The 15,387-nt window shown below is 41.2% G+C and overlaps 1 protein-coding gene across 3 annotated transcripts in view; it reads left to right on the forward strand.

Annotated features, from left to right (window-relative positions):
• Positions 1–15,387, forward strand: part of LOC124615333 (peroxisomal membrane protein 11B) — an 89,236-nt gene that overhangs the window by 22,603 nt on the left and 51,246 nt on the right. The window lies entirely within an intron of this gene.

Here is a 15,387-nt window from a genome sequence, read left to right on the forward strand (position 1 = left end):
CAGACTCTACGTACATGTTACAAAAATGATATTGCAAGTATCTTCTGAAACACCAGATAAATGTGTCTGATGACTCTTAGAGAATACATCACAGTTAAGTACCAATCTACTGTCATATAAAAAAATAATAAAAATTGCCATTCTGTTTATTTGCTTTAGTGGCATATCAGACTTACAATATGCCGAAGAATCTAGTTAAGACTCCATCTTTAATAAATGAGATGTATGAGCTGATTCAGCAGAGTAGCAATAAATTGCCAGCTAAATTGGCCACGCTATTTCAGAAGACATATTTGTGACAAAATATCGACATGTTTTTCCATTTCTGCATATGATTATTAATGGCCCTTGAATTTTACTTATATGATTAACACTTTGCTTGAAATATCATTAATTAGAGCAAGGAAATACTTCATTAGGGCACTTGAACATGGGGGGGGGGGGGGGGGGGGGGGGCTATGGAATTGCTACTACACAGATAGAAAATATTGACCTAGTATTTGTGTGGACCTGTGTAAACCATTTCGGTGGTGTTAAGTATTTCCTTGCCTTAATTGATGATTAAGGGAAACATTCAGCATCACCTGAAATAAGTCAGACACATTACTAATCAGATTTGAGAAACTGTTGAAAGAAAAATGGGGTGGGGGAATGTGTATTCCACACATAGGTGTGTCAATGATGCTCTGAGAAATTTCTTAATGGTGGGAAGGATCTCACATGAGAAAAGTTAAACGTGCTGGAACAAAGTGGTGTTGCCAAAAGGAACAATCAGAGTAATTGAAAATTAAAGAAAGAGGGAAATAAGATTAGAGTTCAACAGTCTGAGTGCTTACTGCATAAGCCTTTGTGATTCTGGCAAGAAGCAGGTTTAGTAGCACTATATTTTTAAAAAGAACTTGGTCTCCCACTAAAGAGGTGAAGAGGTCTGGATAGGCAGAAAACCTGATTTGAGACATTTGTAGATATTTGAATATTCCCAGTCCCAACAGATAGAAATGGGCCTAGAAATACATCAGTTTCATGCAAATATGGTATTGTGAAAATCTGAAAGCCTTCAGATTACTTGAAACCCCACTGAAATTCCAACTCACCTCTGATAGTACTAAGATTATTGGCAAACCTCAATTTTTACTACTTCTCCATAAACTAAAATTCTCTTTCCTAATTTCTCCTCAGTTTCCTTCAGCACTTGCACAGGTTAAATGTCTGAGAGGCTACAACCCTTTCTCACTCCCTTCTCAGCTCTTCCTAATCCTTTCCTGCCCTCTGACTCTTATAATTACAGCTTTATTTCTCTATAAGTGGTATATAACATTTTTCTTCTGTATTTTACCCACTATAGCTTCAGAATTAGTGTGTATTCCAGTCAACACTGTCAAAACATTTGTCTGAAGCTACAAATGCGGTAACTGTTGGTCCGCCTTTTTCCACTCTATCCCCTGAGGTAACTAGTGGGGTCAGCATTGCCTTGCATGTTACACATTTCTCTGAGACCCAGACTGATTGTTCCAGATATTGACATACCACAGAAATTTTCTCATTTATTCTGTAAATAATTCATGTTAGTATCTTGTAGTTGTAGCTTACTAAACTAATAATTAGGTAATATTCATAACCGTCAGCACATACCTTCTTTGTTATTGGTATTGGTAGCCCTCTTGAAGTCTGACAGTAGGGATTTAGAATGTCTTGTATACCAGGTCAAAGTTTTGTCAAGGCTGGTACTCCCAAGCTCTAAGACTACTTCAGGGGATTTCTTTGACTTAAATCTTTCAATGCTTTGTCAAATTCTTCTCATAGTATTATCTCTAATTTCATATGACATCTGTAACACACTGTGTACCATCAGATCACATGGAATAAATAAATAAATAAATCTAGTTTTGCCTCCCTTTACGTAATATTGCCCTTAAGTTTGTTTTCTTTTTACAGCTCTCTTACATATTCCCTCTGCCTTTCAGCCTTCCCTTCTTTGCTTAGTACTGCCTTGCCATTTGAGCTCTCACTATTCATAAAGCTGTTTCTTTTTGTCCAAAGGTTTCTTAACTTTTCCGACAGATAACATCTTCTGCCCATAACAAAGGATGCTTCCATAGCTTTCCTTTTCTTGTCCAGCCGTTCCTCCTTTGTCATTTTGTACTTTGTCAGTCTAATTTTCTAGGTGCCTACAGTCCTTCACACTTGTTTCGTGTACGGTCTTTATCCTTTTGTTAATTACATAAAAGATCTCGTGCATTTTCCAGGGACTGTTACTGCACTTTGTCTTTTTGCCTATTTGAGCCTTTGCTGCATTCACTATTTCACCTCTCAAAGTTATTCATTCATTTTCTGTTGTGTGAGAGGTAGTTGCAAAGTTTTGTGACCTCAGAAGAAAGGTTACATGATTGAATTTTTGTTGGCAGTCACTTGTTCACGGTTTTGGTAAATATTGAAGTCTTTGTGCCACAGTACCATGTTGCTCGAGGAACCAGAAAAATGTGGTGCATTTCACTGATACAGTTTAGTGTAGAAATTTTTTTTTCTGCACTTGACGGGAATAACACTGGGACAATCCTTTGAGGTGATGGAAGTGTGTCTCAGTGATTCACCATTGTACGGCACAGTGGTTAGGTGGTATGGACATTTCTACTGTGGCTAAACTAGCCTGAAAGGTGCAAATAATAATAATAATAATAATAATAAAAAGACCCCAATACCACAACTTTGACTTGCAAACAACAAATAGAAACAGTAGATCACATCACAAGCGGATGTACAGTACTAGCAAATACAGAATACACCAGAAGACATGACAATATAGCAAAAATAATACATAAACAACTTGCCATACAACATAAACTAATAAAACAACACATTCCCACATACAAGTATGCACCACAAAGTGTACTGGAGAATGATGAATACAAATTATACTGGAACAGAACCATTATAACAGATAAAACACCACCACATAACAAACCTGACATCATACTCGACATCATACTCACCAATAAAAAGAAGAAATTAACACACCTAATCGAAATATCCATATCCAAAACAACAAATATACAGAAGAAAACAGGAGAAAAAATTGAAAAATACATCCAACTGGCTGAGGAAGTCAAGGACATGTGGCATCAAGATAAAGTTGACATTATACCAATTATACTATTGACTACAGGAGTCATACCACACAATATCCACCAGTACATCAGCGCAATACAGCTACATCCAAACGTATATATACAACTACAGAAATCTGTAATTATTGATACATGTTAAATTACCCGAAAGTTCCTAAATGCAATGTAACATACCGTAGAGTTAAAAGGAAGTCACACTTGATCAAGGTCCATGTCACTTTCCATTTTTAACCAGACATAATGTCTGAGAAAGGAAAGAAAATAATAATAATAATAATAATAATAATAATCATAATCATCATCATCATCATCATCATCATCATCATGAAGTGGCAGAGCACCTCTCTCTGAACAAGTGGAAATAGGAAGAGGAATGAAGGCCCTCGTACTTAAAGAATGGTTTATCACAATGCAGGCAGTAGTGGAGAAAGAAAAAGCCAGTCAAGGACTGGTCTTCATTATCTTCCACGACATTCTGAACACAATTGTCATCACTCATGAGTTTCCTCCCCTACCCCAACTGCTCAAAAGCCTGCCGAATTGCAGCAGTAGAGGAAATGTTACAGCTGTCAGGCCAAGCCAGATAACTTCTTTACTTCCTAATCATAAAGGACAGCGGGTTGTGTCGGTATGACCTGGAGGTAAAGGTCCAAAGTAAGCAGTGGAAATTTGTGGATTCACCACCACTGAAAATGGCGAAGGCACAGTCATCTGGCAAGGTGATGCTGGTGTGATACCAACAGATTGTGATTTTAAGGGACAAACTGTCACACAATCATACTGCCTAAAATACGTGATGAGGTTATGGTACACATTAAGTGAAGCATTGTGAAAAGTTGTCAAAGAGAAAGTTTTTGCTGAATCCTTATGTGACTGGGTTTTCTGCACAGGACACAGTCATACATGCTGTTTCTTTGAGCTCTCAAATTTTTGCTTCACTCTATTGTACATGTCAGTTTGTGACCCCTAGGGTGGCAGGCGGATTAGGCTAACGGTATGTCAGATTGTAGTGCAGTTCCCCTACTGAGATGTGGACTGTGGTGGCAGTGGCAGGAGTTGAATGGTGGCCCATCAAGAAAACATCCCTTATTAAGAAAGCCGTTTATACATAAGTTAAGACTGTATAGAGCTGGAGAGACAACCATTGCCTTGCTGGGCCTGCTAGACTTTCCCAATGACAGCACCCTTCTCCTGTAAGCCAACAGGTGGGACGCCAGGAACACTGTTGGGCTACTATGACTTCATCCATCCTGGTGTTCCTGTGTAGACAGCTTCTTTTGAGGTCCTGCCTGGCATTGTGGATGTTACAGCCTCTATATTCTGCAGCATCATCACACTGAAGTGAGTGGTAGGACGACATTCTGCTTAATGGACACAGTAGTAAATTCTTCATTTGTGTGGCCATATTGTCTGTAGTGGCTTTATACTTCTTGAGTGTATTTTCATCCTGTTGTTGCAACTTCAAAAAGTGCACGTTTTTTTTTTCACCAGATACATTTTGCTTTATTGAGGTGAAGCAGCATCAAGCAGAAATCACCACCACTGTTGATGCTTCTGGTGAATAAAACTCACATTATTTGTAGTTGCAATGATCCAACGAAAATGCCCTGTGAAGCTGTGCTGCAGTACCGTATTCTCCTAATATTGCACATGATGACTTCTTCCTCTTTCTTTGGATGAAGAAACATTGCATGGCAGGCATTTACAAAAAAAACTAGGAGATTTTGGAGATGGAGTAGTTCCCAGACAACCAGAATTCAGGTTTCTGCAACAAAAACTTTGCCTTCTCATCCGTAGCTGGGAAAAATTTGTTTGCACAGAAGGTTGAATATGCCTTATTAATGCCATCACAAAATTTTATTTGACTTTCCCTCATATTTATTTCACCTGTTTTGGGTAATTGTTCCATAATTCTCCTTTTGAAAATCTCAGCAACCTTGTTTCTTTAAAGTTATCCAGGACCTATCTCTTTAATTTACTACCTGTTTGCAATTTATTCAGTCACATTCTACAGTTTGCAACCATACATTGTGTGTCCAAATCTGCCCCTGTAAGTGTTTTGTAGTTTAAAATTTGCTTTCAAAATATGTCAGTGTTAAATGATCTAATCTGAAAGCTTCTGGTTCCTCCATGCCACTTCCATGCATATAATCTTCTTTCGTGCTTTTTAAATGAAGTGTGTTAGCATTTGTTAAACTGTACTCCGTGCAAAATTCTACCACGAATGGCCACCAGTTTGTTTGACATGTGGGAGAGTTTGACAGAGATGCCAAAGAAACTGAACAAATCAGATTTAAATGATGAATCTAGGAATAGGCAACTCCCTGTGTCTCACTCTCACAGGGCTCATGAGGACGAGGTTGCATAAACCCCTTTGACATACTTTGACGAGTCTGACTCATGTAACAAGTTTGGACCAAACATGAATATCTTGAGGCAGACTTGTGGAAACAATAGCATGCCAAACATAAACATCGGGAGTCTTTTGAGAAAACTTGTCAGTTGCAATTGTGGTTTAATTCTTACCACTACCCTGTGAGAATTTATAAAAAATTGTGAAATCTATATGTTTACAGAACAAGCTTGCAAGTTGTTTTGTTCTTTAATCTTTGAAGAAAAATTTTGTTAAACCCTTAAATAATATTAATAGAGGAGCATTTACATATACTTCGCGATGAAGAATCCAGCGATAGCCATGTGATTGCACAAAGTAGAAAGTGTGGCGATAGTGAAGAGGAAAATTCAATAACAAATCATGTGTGTTACGGATTTGATAGTAAGCAAGAACACACCAATCACTTGGAAAAATTTTGAGGCTCGTGGTATAAAAGCACATGTTTCAAATTATCTAAGTGAACACCCAGGGTTATTATAACTGTTTTCTATTAGGTTTTATAGCACATTTCGGAAAATACTTGTTATGGAAACAAACCTCTTTGCACGTTAGATAATAGAAAACAAATAGAAAAAACAGGAAGTGCTCGGTAATCTGTTGAAATTAACAAAGTGGAGACTTACTATGCACTGTGCATTTTGATGGCTCAACTCAGAAAACCAAATATCAAAATGTATTGGTCTAAAAGACCAGTAGTAAAAATGCTGATATTTAAGAAAGTAATGCCTTTTGAAAGTTTGAAACAAGTTTTGAGGTTACGACGTCTGTCTAAAAAGTATTTGACCTTTGATTTTCCTGCACAAAATAGAGATGATAGTGTGGTGCCACTGTACACAGTAAAGGAGGAGACCTTTATGCCCACATGTTAATTTTGTCCCTGCCTTCCAGCGCGTCAGTAGCTGCCTGTCAGTCGCTGAGTGAGGTGCTACACAACGTATTCGTCTGATTACCAATTCTTTCAAGATGACTGAACGTGTTGGGCGAAGACACTGCATCAAATTTTATCAGGAGCTTGGTGATTCTCAAAGCGAAACAGTTCGTAAGATTCAGCAGGTGTTTGGAGAAGATGCGATGGGAGTAACATAAATTAAGAAGTGGTTCAACCGATTCAAAAATGGCCGCACATCGGTAGAGAGGGACCAGTGTTCTGGCAGGTGCCAAACTGCTCGGAGTGTAGCTGTTGTTGAGAGACTGCAAAATTTGATGATGGCAGATCGTCATTTGACCATGCGGGAGATTGCCCAAGAGGTTGGGGTGAGTAAAGATTCTGCACATGCAATTTTGCGTGATGATTTGAACATGCACTGAGTAGTTGCAAAATTGGTGCCCAGGTTGTTATTCCCGGAACAAAAGACCTCCGTTTTGATGTTGCAAAGGACCTTCTGGACACCATCAACACTGATTCAGTGATAACTGGAGATGTCTTGGGTGTACAGGTATGACCCAGAAACAAAAAGACAGTCATCACAATGGAAGCATCCTGAGTTCTCAAAGGCTGAAGAAAGTGCAGCAGGTCCGAAGAAAAATCAAGGTGATGCTGACTGTCTTCTTTGATGTCAATGGAATTGTGTATCACGAATACACACTGGAAGGATAAACAGTGACTATCAAGATGTTCTCCAGAGACTCTGTGACGCAGTTCGACACAAAAGACCAGACATGGATGGCAAAAAACTGGTAATTGCATCACGACAATGCCCCCGCACATTCATCCCACTTGACCCAAAATTTCTCTGCCAAACATGGAATTACAGCCATTCACCAACTTCCCTACTCTCCAGACATGGCTCCTTGTGACTTCCGGTTGTTTCCAAAATTGAAGATGCCACTGAAAGGATCCCATTTTGAGAGTAGAGAAGAGCTAATGTGGAACATGATAACGGAGATGAACACCATTCCATGAGGTGACTTCCAGAGGTGTTTCCAGCATCGGTGGGCTAAGTGTGTGCAAGCACAAGGGGCCTACTTTGGAGAAGGGGATTGGGGTCCCAATCCTGTCAGGGTTTGGAAATATTTTTTGTGGCCAAAGGTCGGATACTTTTTAGATAGGCCTAGCATATTTTAACAGTAATGCAACTGCTGACAACACTGATCAGCTTCATATCATCAACATGTGGAATGAGAAATTTACACGCAAGGTAAATGACAGTATAGATATGTGGTGTTGTCCAAAGAGCAAGGTGCCAAAGCAAGCTGCAGTGGTTCTTCTCCTTATGGCTGGGCGTGGACCACTCAGGCCAGTCTGTGAACATCAGTAGCATTGTTTTCTAGTAGTCCAAGTGTGTGTTTTAAATATTAGGATGAAATCGGTGTGAAAGTACACTGGAGTGAAGGGACTAGAAATGTGTGTGTATTAAGTGATACATTAATGTTCAGAGACAGTTGTAAATACGCGGAGCAAGTAAAGAACCCACCATTGTCCAGTACTGTAAAATATAAAGTATATTTAGCATGTTGTTGTTGTTGTTGTGGTCTTCAGTCCTGAGACTGGTTTGATGCAGCTGTGCAAGCTTCTTCATCTCCCAGTATCTACTGCGGCCTACATCCTTCTGAATCTGCTTAGTGTATTCATCTCTAGTTCTCCCTCTACGATTTTTATCCTCCACGCTGCCCTATAATACTAAATTGGTGATCCCTTGATGCCTCAGAACATGTCCTACCAACCGATCCCTTCTTCTAGTCAAGTAGTGCCACAAACTCCTGTTCTCCCCAATTCTGTTCAATACCTCCTCATTAGTTATGTGATCTACCCATCTAATCTTCAGCATTCTTCTGTAGCACCACATTTCGAAAGCTTCTATTCTCTTCTTGTCCAAACTATTTATTGTCAATTTTTCACTTCCATACATGGCTACACTCCACACACATACTTTCAGAAACGACTTCCTGACAATTAAATCTATACTCGATGTTAACAAATTTCTCTTCTTCAGAAACACTTTCCTTGCCATTGCCAGTCTACATTTTATATCCTCTCTACTTCGACCATCATCAGTTGCTTTGTTCCCCAAATAGCAAAACTCCTTTACTACTTTGTCTCATTTCCTAATCTAATTCCTTCAGCATCACCCGACTTAATTCACCTACATTCCATTATCCTTGTTTTGCTTTTGTTGATGTTCATCTTATATCCTCCTTTCAAGACACTGTCCATTCCGTTCAACTGCTCTTCCAAGTCCTTTGCTGTCTCTGACAGAATTACGATGTCATCGGCGAACCTCAAAGTTTTTATTTCTTCTCCATGGATTTTAATACCTACTCCGAACTTTTCATTTGTTTCCTTTATTGCTTGCTCAATATACCGATTGAATAACATCGGGGATAGGCTGCAACCCTGTCTCACTCCCTTCCCAACCACTGCTTGCCTTTCATACTCCTCGACTCTTATAACTGCCATCTGGTTTCTGTACAAATTGTAAATAGCATTTCGCTCCCTGTATTTTACCCCTGCCACCTTCAGAATGTGAAAGAGCTTTATCTAAGTCTACAAATGCTAGAAACATAGGTTTGCCTTTCCTTAATCTTTCTTCTAATATAAGTCGTAGGGTCAGTATTGCCTCAGGTGTGCCAACATTTCTACGGAATCCAAACTGATCTTCTCCAAGGTTGGCTTCTACCAGTTTTTCCATTCGTCTGTAAAGAATTCATGTTAGTATTTTGCAGCCATGGCTTATTAAACTGATAGTTCGGTAATTTTCACATCTGTCAACACCTGCTTTCTTTGGGATTGGAATTATTATATTCTTCTTGAAGTCTGAGGGTTACTTCGCCTGTCTTATACATTTTGCTCACCAGATGGTAGAGTTTTGTCAGGATTGGCTCTCCCAAGGCTGTCAGTAGTTCTAATGGAATGTTGTCTACTCCCGGGGCCTTGTTTCGACTTAGGTCTTTCAGTGCTCTCTCAAACTCTTCATGCAGTATCATATCTGCAATTTATATTTAGCACATAAACAACTTAATCCATGAAGCGAGTTAGGTCTGGATTAAGAATTTACAAACAGAATGTTGTCATGGACTTTCCAAAATTTGTATTGAATGAGTGATATACTTTGTTTCTTGACAACAGGTTTTCCTCCCCCTTCCTCTTTTTAAAATTACACCATCGAAACATATGTTAGTGGGATAGTACGTGCAAAAATATGGCATTAATGAAACACACAAGTGTCAAGATGGTTGGACCTATCGACAACCTGATTAGAAAAACAATGAAGCCCAAATGCATTATCAAATACCGAAAGGGAATGGGTGAAATTGATCGTCAAGATCAGATGTTGGCCTGTTTCTGAATCATAAGAAAAAGTCTTCAGAGGATACAAAAAAATGTGTTATTAGTGGGTTGGCTATGGCTCTGTTCAAAGCATACATTATCTATATAAGAATATAGGAATTAAAGGGAGGAAACAGTTGTTGATTATCAAGTAAATATAACAGAGGTAATTTTAAGAAGTGTCCAATTCCCAGACTACGAAAGGCCTAGAAAACATTCACTAGGTGAAACCTGTATTAGACTCAAAGTGCAATATTGGGTCCATTGCCCATAAAATGTTTATCTAACAACTGAAGAAAACGTGCAGTAAGGCTGTGCAAAATTTGCATAAAACACACAACATGAGTGAAATGGCATGGGAATGCATGGAGGGTAAGTGGTTTTACATCTACCACAGTGCTTTGAAAACTACCACATTATACAGTACTACAAATTTTTGGAGATGTAAGTACTTTCCTACTAGAAATTAATTCAAGGGCAGCATTTCTTCATGTAATTAAATTTTTTGTTGACAATATCTACTTTTAAGGAACTATCTACTTTTAAGGAACAAGAATTATATTAGTGTTGTTCATAAAGAGCAGTATCATTTGAAACAAATGTGTACAGCTATGTAGTAACTATGCACATGTCAGCTTGTATTGCAGTTGTTCCGTGCATCACGCTGGCCCATTTCGTGAACATTATCTCCAACCGATGGGACACAGATTTTGTCAAACTAAATGGTACGAGAAAGGTTTAATTACAGTTTACAGTGTGTACAGAGGCAAACAGCCATTTGTCATGCTCTCAGTACGTGAAATAAATTGGAAGAAATCTTAACTGGTACCCTCTGCCATGCACTTCAGTGTTTTGCAGAATATGGATGCAGACGTAGAACCACATGTTAGTCAGGCCTCTCTACAGATGACTCTACAGTGTACAATCACATACTGTATGGCTATCTGTATCACTGAGGCATGCAAACTACACCACTGTGGCATGGCATGGACAATGGCTAGTGCAGGAATTGTGATACTAACCTCTCAAAATAATTATTTATGTTAACTGTTCTTTACCATAAACAACAGCATACTGAGTTATTGCTACAGTGTGCTATGGAATACTACTGTAGCTAGTGTTAGCCTACTAAGGTGATGTGAGAAAATCACATGTTTCAATCAATCAATGGAAAATCCATGATGGAATAATGACAGCATTATGGAAAGGATAGATTGTCACACACCATATTATAGGGATGTTGAATCGCAGACAGGCACAACATTTATTGTGGAATTACGTGGTGCGTAGCAATGTATCGTTTTCATAAAGTTTAATTCAGAATGATAAAAACAGGAAATAAAAGTCAGCCCTCTTTAAATCTAATATTTGATTTCTGCTCTGTTTGATTTGTAGTATTACAGTAAAAGGTAATGAATATTAATAGACTTCTCAAAAATAGCAATGTGTGTTACAAGAAATTCAGTTTGTGCTTCAATAAAAGGGCTGCTTCATAATAAGAGATCTTCTTGGGGATCATGAGTTAGGATGACATTCTTATTTGATAGCTTATATTTGTGATTAAAATGAAATGCCATGAGGGCATCTTGTTACTCTACAAACGAAAATAATGTTTACTTCATATATCAAATCTCTCTCAGACGATATTATTTTAAAGCAAGTAAGTAGCCAGACAACCTTAAGAGCTTTCCTCCAGTATCATTGTTGTCACTGTCTGGAGATCTTCGAATATCTGTCTTCAAACAAATTAACAAATTAAATTTAATTCCTCGGCCAGCTGATTTTCAACCTGGGAAACAGTGCTGCAGTCAGATATTGAACATTTCAACACATTGAGAATGGTTTCAAGCAGGCTAAGATAAGTGAAGTTGCCTTTGTCGGCTTAACAGCTGTCGAAAAACTATCAGCCATAGAAAGTTGCTGAAGAAAATTTACCAGCTCACCAGTGGACACCAGCATCATCCCTCTTAGGCACTGTCCTGTCCTGTAGAATAGGAAGTTATAGGTCTTTCTCCAGGGTAAGAAAAGTAGATGACCTGTACAAAAGAACAGCTTACCTTAAAAGGCAGTGTTCTTGGTCAGTGGTAAGTCCATTACTGAACATTCCAATCATATCAATTACGCTGATGATACAACACTTGCTGCCCAAGGAAAGACATCTGAAGAGGTAGAAGAAAAGTTGACTTTGTTTTTGGATATGCTTGGCCTTTACACTCCATGAACATCAAGCTGTATCTGGTGATTGAAACACGCAAAGATTTTCATCGTTGCGATTCAGCCACCGGAGGGAACATAAAAGTCTAACCACATCACCAGATGGAAGAGCAAGCTGTTCCTGGATATCCCTGCAAAGGAAGAGCTAGCCCCAACCCCATTTGGAGATAATTGCCTTAGAGTGGGCGTATCCCCCCTTCCCCCCCTCCTCCCCCCCCTCCTCCCCCCCCCTCCCCCATTGCAAGACCAACATGCAAAAATGGGTGATCCTTCCAGCTGATGATGATGTGTACTGAGTGTGTGGAACAACCTAACATCTGTGTCACTTGCTCATATGCGCTGTACTGAAACAACATTGAGCAACATAGAACTTGATTGAGGCAAATAACAAAGAGATTTCCACCCTGTGGGTCCGGGGGTAAGAGTAGGCCCAAGGTATTCCTCCCTGTCGTAAGAGGAAACTAACAGGAGTTTCACATGTTTCGACCTTTATTTGATGACCCCCTGTAGTGTTTGAACTCCATTTTTCAAAACTTTCCCGAAAAGAAAGCCAATTCGGGAAGGCCGCCCTACACGGTGCATCGTGTCCATCGTGCATTGAGATCTTCAGCCCACTTTCTCGTTGTCGCATTGCAGTCCCGTCCCATTCTCCATCTCTTGGGTGAGGGCACCTTCTTGGGTGCGTTTTCCACCATGCACTATGCAGTGTCACTTTCTGTGCCAATGATGACCATGGACTTCTTTGTACCTCATATCCAGCACTGTAGCCAGTCCATTGTGGTAGGGCCACCATGTACCCTGTTGGTTGTAGCCCCTTGACAACACAGAGATTGCTCTGCTGATACCTGTGCTGCTCCCCACGTATGCCAAGGAGTAGATGCCCGTCACCCTGGGGCATGGGGACTCCCGTCACTGGCCATCCTGCCAGGTGGCCTTCGCTGCGACTGGGTGGTGCCCCTGGGAGGGGCACCTGGTCAGAGTGGGTGGCATCAGGGCAGATGACTCGGCACGATGCATAGTACGTCATCTCTTGCTGGTGGTCCACCGCCAGCAGTCTCTAAGCGGGCAAAGTCTAACCTAAATGCTAAGAAATATGACTCCAAATCGTTCCCCTTCCTGGCCACACCATGGGACGAATGCCAGGCTGAGGATGGCAGTGAAGCTTATTCGCCACGGTACCTCATATGTACGAGAGTTGATGGGGAATCTTTCATGTCCGTGAAGCCTCAGTTTTTTGTGGAGCATTTGGAGGACAAGTTGGGGAGTTTGAGGGCTTGTCCAAAATGTGCTCTGGGTCAGTTTTGATAGAAACAGCATCCTCTGCCCAGTCATGGGCATTACTCGCTTCTGGCAAGTTGGAGGATGTTTTGTTACCATCACGCCTCAAAATAGATTAAATATGGTCCAGGGTATCATATTTCACAGTGACCTTCTTTTGCAGTCTGACAATGAGCTGCACGCCAATTTAGAGCGGCAAGATATTCATTTTATCATGCGCGTCCGTCGGGGTCTGAGGGATAACCAGGTTGCCACTGGTGCCTTCATCTTGGTCTTCGAGAGTGACACATTGCCCGAGATCATAAAGGTGATGGCCTACCACTTTGACACCAGGCCATATATACCTCCCCCAATGCAGTGCTTTAAGTGCTGTAAGTCCGGCCCATGTGCCCCACCTCCCATATGTGTCAACTGCGGAGAGCATCATTCACCTTGCTCATCAGACTGCAAGGTTTGACAGAAAGAGGAAAGTCATGGAATATAAGACCCTGGACCGACTGACCTACACTGAGGCTAAGAGGAAATTTGAATGCCTACATCATGTGGCCATGACCTCCTCACATGCCATCACTACGAGAACAGTTCTTGCCCCATCAGTTCGTTGAATTCCTGTTGCCTCTCAGAACCGGCAGACCACACCAGCCCCCTCGATAGTGTGGGGTACTTCCCTCCCTGTTACTCCCATGAGACCTACTTCAGGAGCAACACCCCCTCCCCCCCCCCCCCCCCAACCATTGGGGATTTCAGTCCCCACTTCTGAGCCAGAGAAGCGTAAGGCTTCCTCAGCTCCTCTCGCTAGGAAGGGGTCCCTTAAGTCACTCCCTTCCCAGGTTTCTGCTAGTAGGAAGGATGACACCTGCCAGTGGTTGAACAGCCCAAAAGCAGCTGGTCGTATGGCTTCACGCACATCTTCTGTCCCGGAGAACCCAAAGAACAATGAGAGAAATAAGAAAAAAAGAAGACCTCTAAGAACAAGGAACTTGCAGTGACACCCACACCACCACTACCTACAAGCTCTTGTGTCTGAGGATGGGGTGGAGATTCCGGCATCTGCTGAGGACCTGGATCTTGCCGGACCCTCAGACACAATGGATATAGATTGCTCAGGCAAAAAGTCAGTGGGAGCAGGTGACCCAGAGGTGTAAACTGCCTCATTGAATGTTCCGTGCCTTCCCAGTCTCATGATGATGTCATCCTCCAGTGGAATTGCGGCAGTTTTTTCCATCGCCTGGCTGAGCTACGGTAACTGTTAAGCTTTACATCTTCTTTCTGCTTTGCCCTCCAGGAAACCTGGGTCCCGGCAATGCAGACCCCTGCCCTCGGCAGCTATAAGGGATATTACAGGAACCGACCGTAGTGACTATAATAGTGTCAGGTGGAGTTTGCATTTGTCTTAAACTCGGTCTCTAGTGAACCTATGCCCCTTCAAACCCCTCTTTAAGCTGTGGCAGTTGGAATACGGACGATGCAGGAAATAACTGTCTGCAATGTATATCTTCCTCCAGATGGTACAGTACCCCTGAATGTATTAGCTGTACTGACTGATCAACTCCATAAACCTTTCCTACTTTTGGGAGATTTTAATGCCCATAACCCCTTTTGGGGTAACACTGTGCTTACTGGCCAAGGCAAAGGTGTCAAAACTTTACTGTCTCAGATCGACCTCTGCCTCTTAAATTCTGGGGCCGCTACACATTTCAGTATGGCTCGAGGTAGTTACTCGGCCATTGATTTATCAATTTTCATCCCAGGACTTTTCCCATCTATCAACTGGAGAGCACATGATGACCTGTGTGGTAGTGAGCACTTCCCCATCTTCCTGTCACTGCCCTGGCGTCAAGCCTACAGACGCCTGCCCAGATGGGCTTTAAACAAGGTGGACTGGGAAACTTTCACCTCTGATGTCACCGTTGACTCTGCCGCACATAACATCAGTGTGATGGCTGAGCAGGTGACTACCGCAACCATTGTTGCGGCAGAAAACGCAATCCCTCGCTCTTTAGGGTGCCCCGGTGAAAGACAGTCCCTTGGTGGCCTCCAGATGTTGCTGAGGCAATTACAGTGTGTTGGTGATTCCTACAGTGACGTAAGCGGCACTCTTCCCTAGA

This window comes from Schistocerca americana, chromosome 5 (genome assembly GCF_021461395.2).
Source record: "Schistocerca americana isolate TAMUIC-IGC-003095 chromosome 5, iqSchAmer2.1, whole genome shotgun sequence".
NCBI lineage: Eukaryota > Metazoa > Arthropoda > Insecta > Orthoptera > Acrididae > Schistocerca > Schistocerca americana.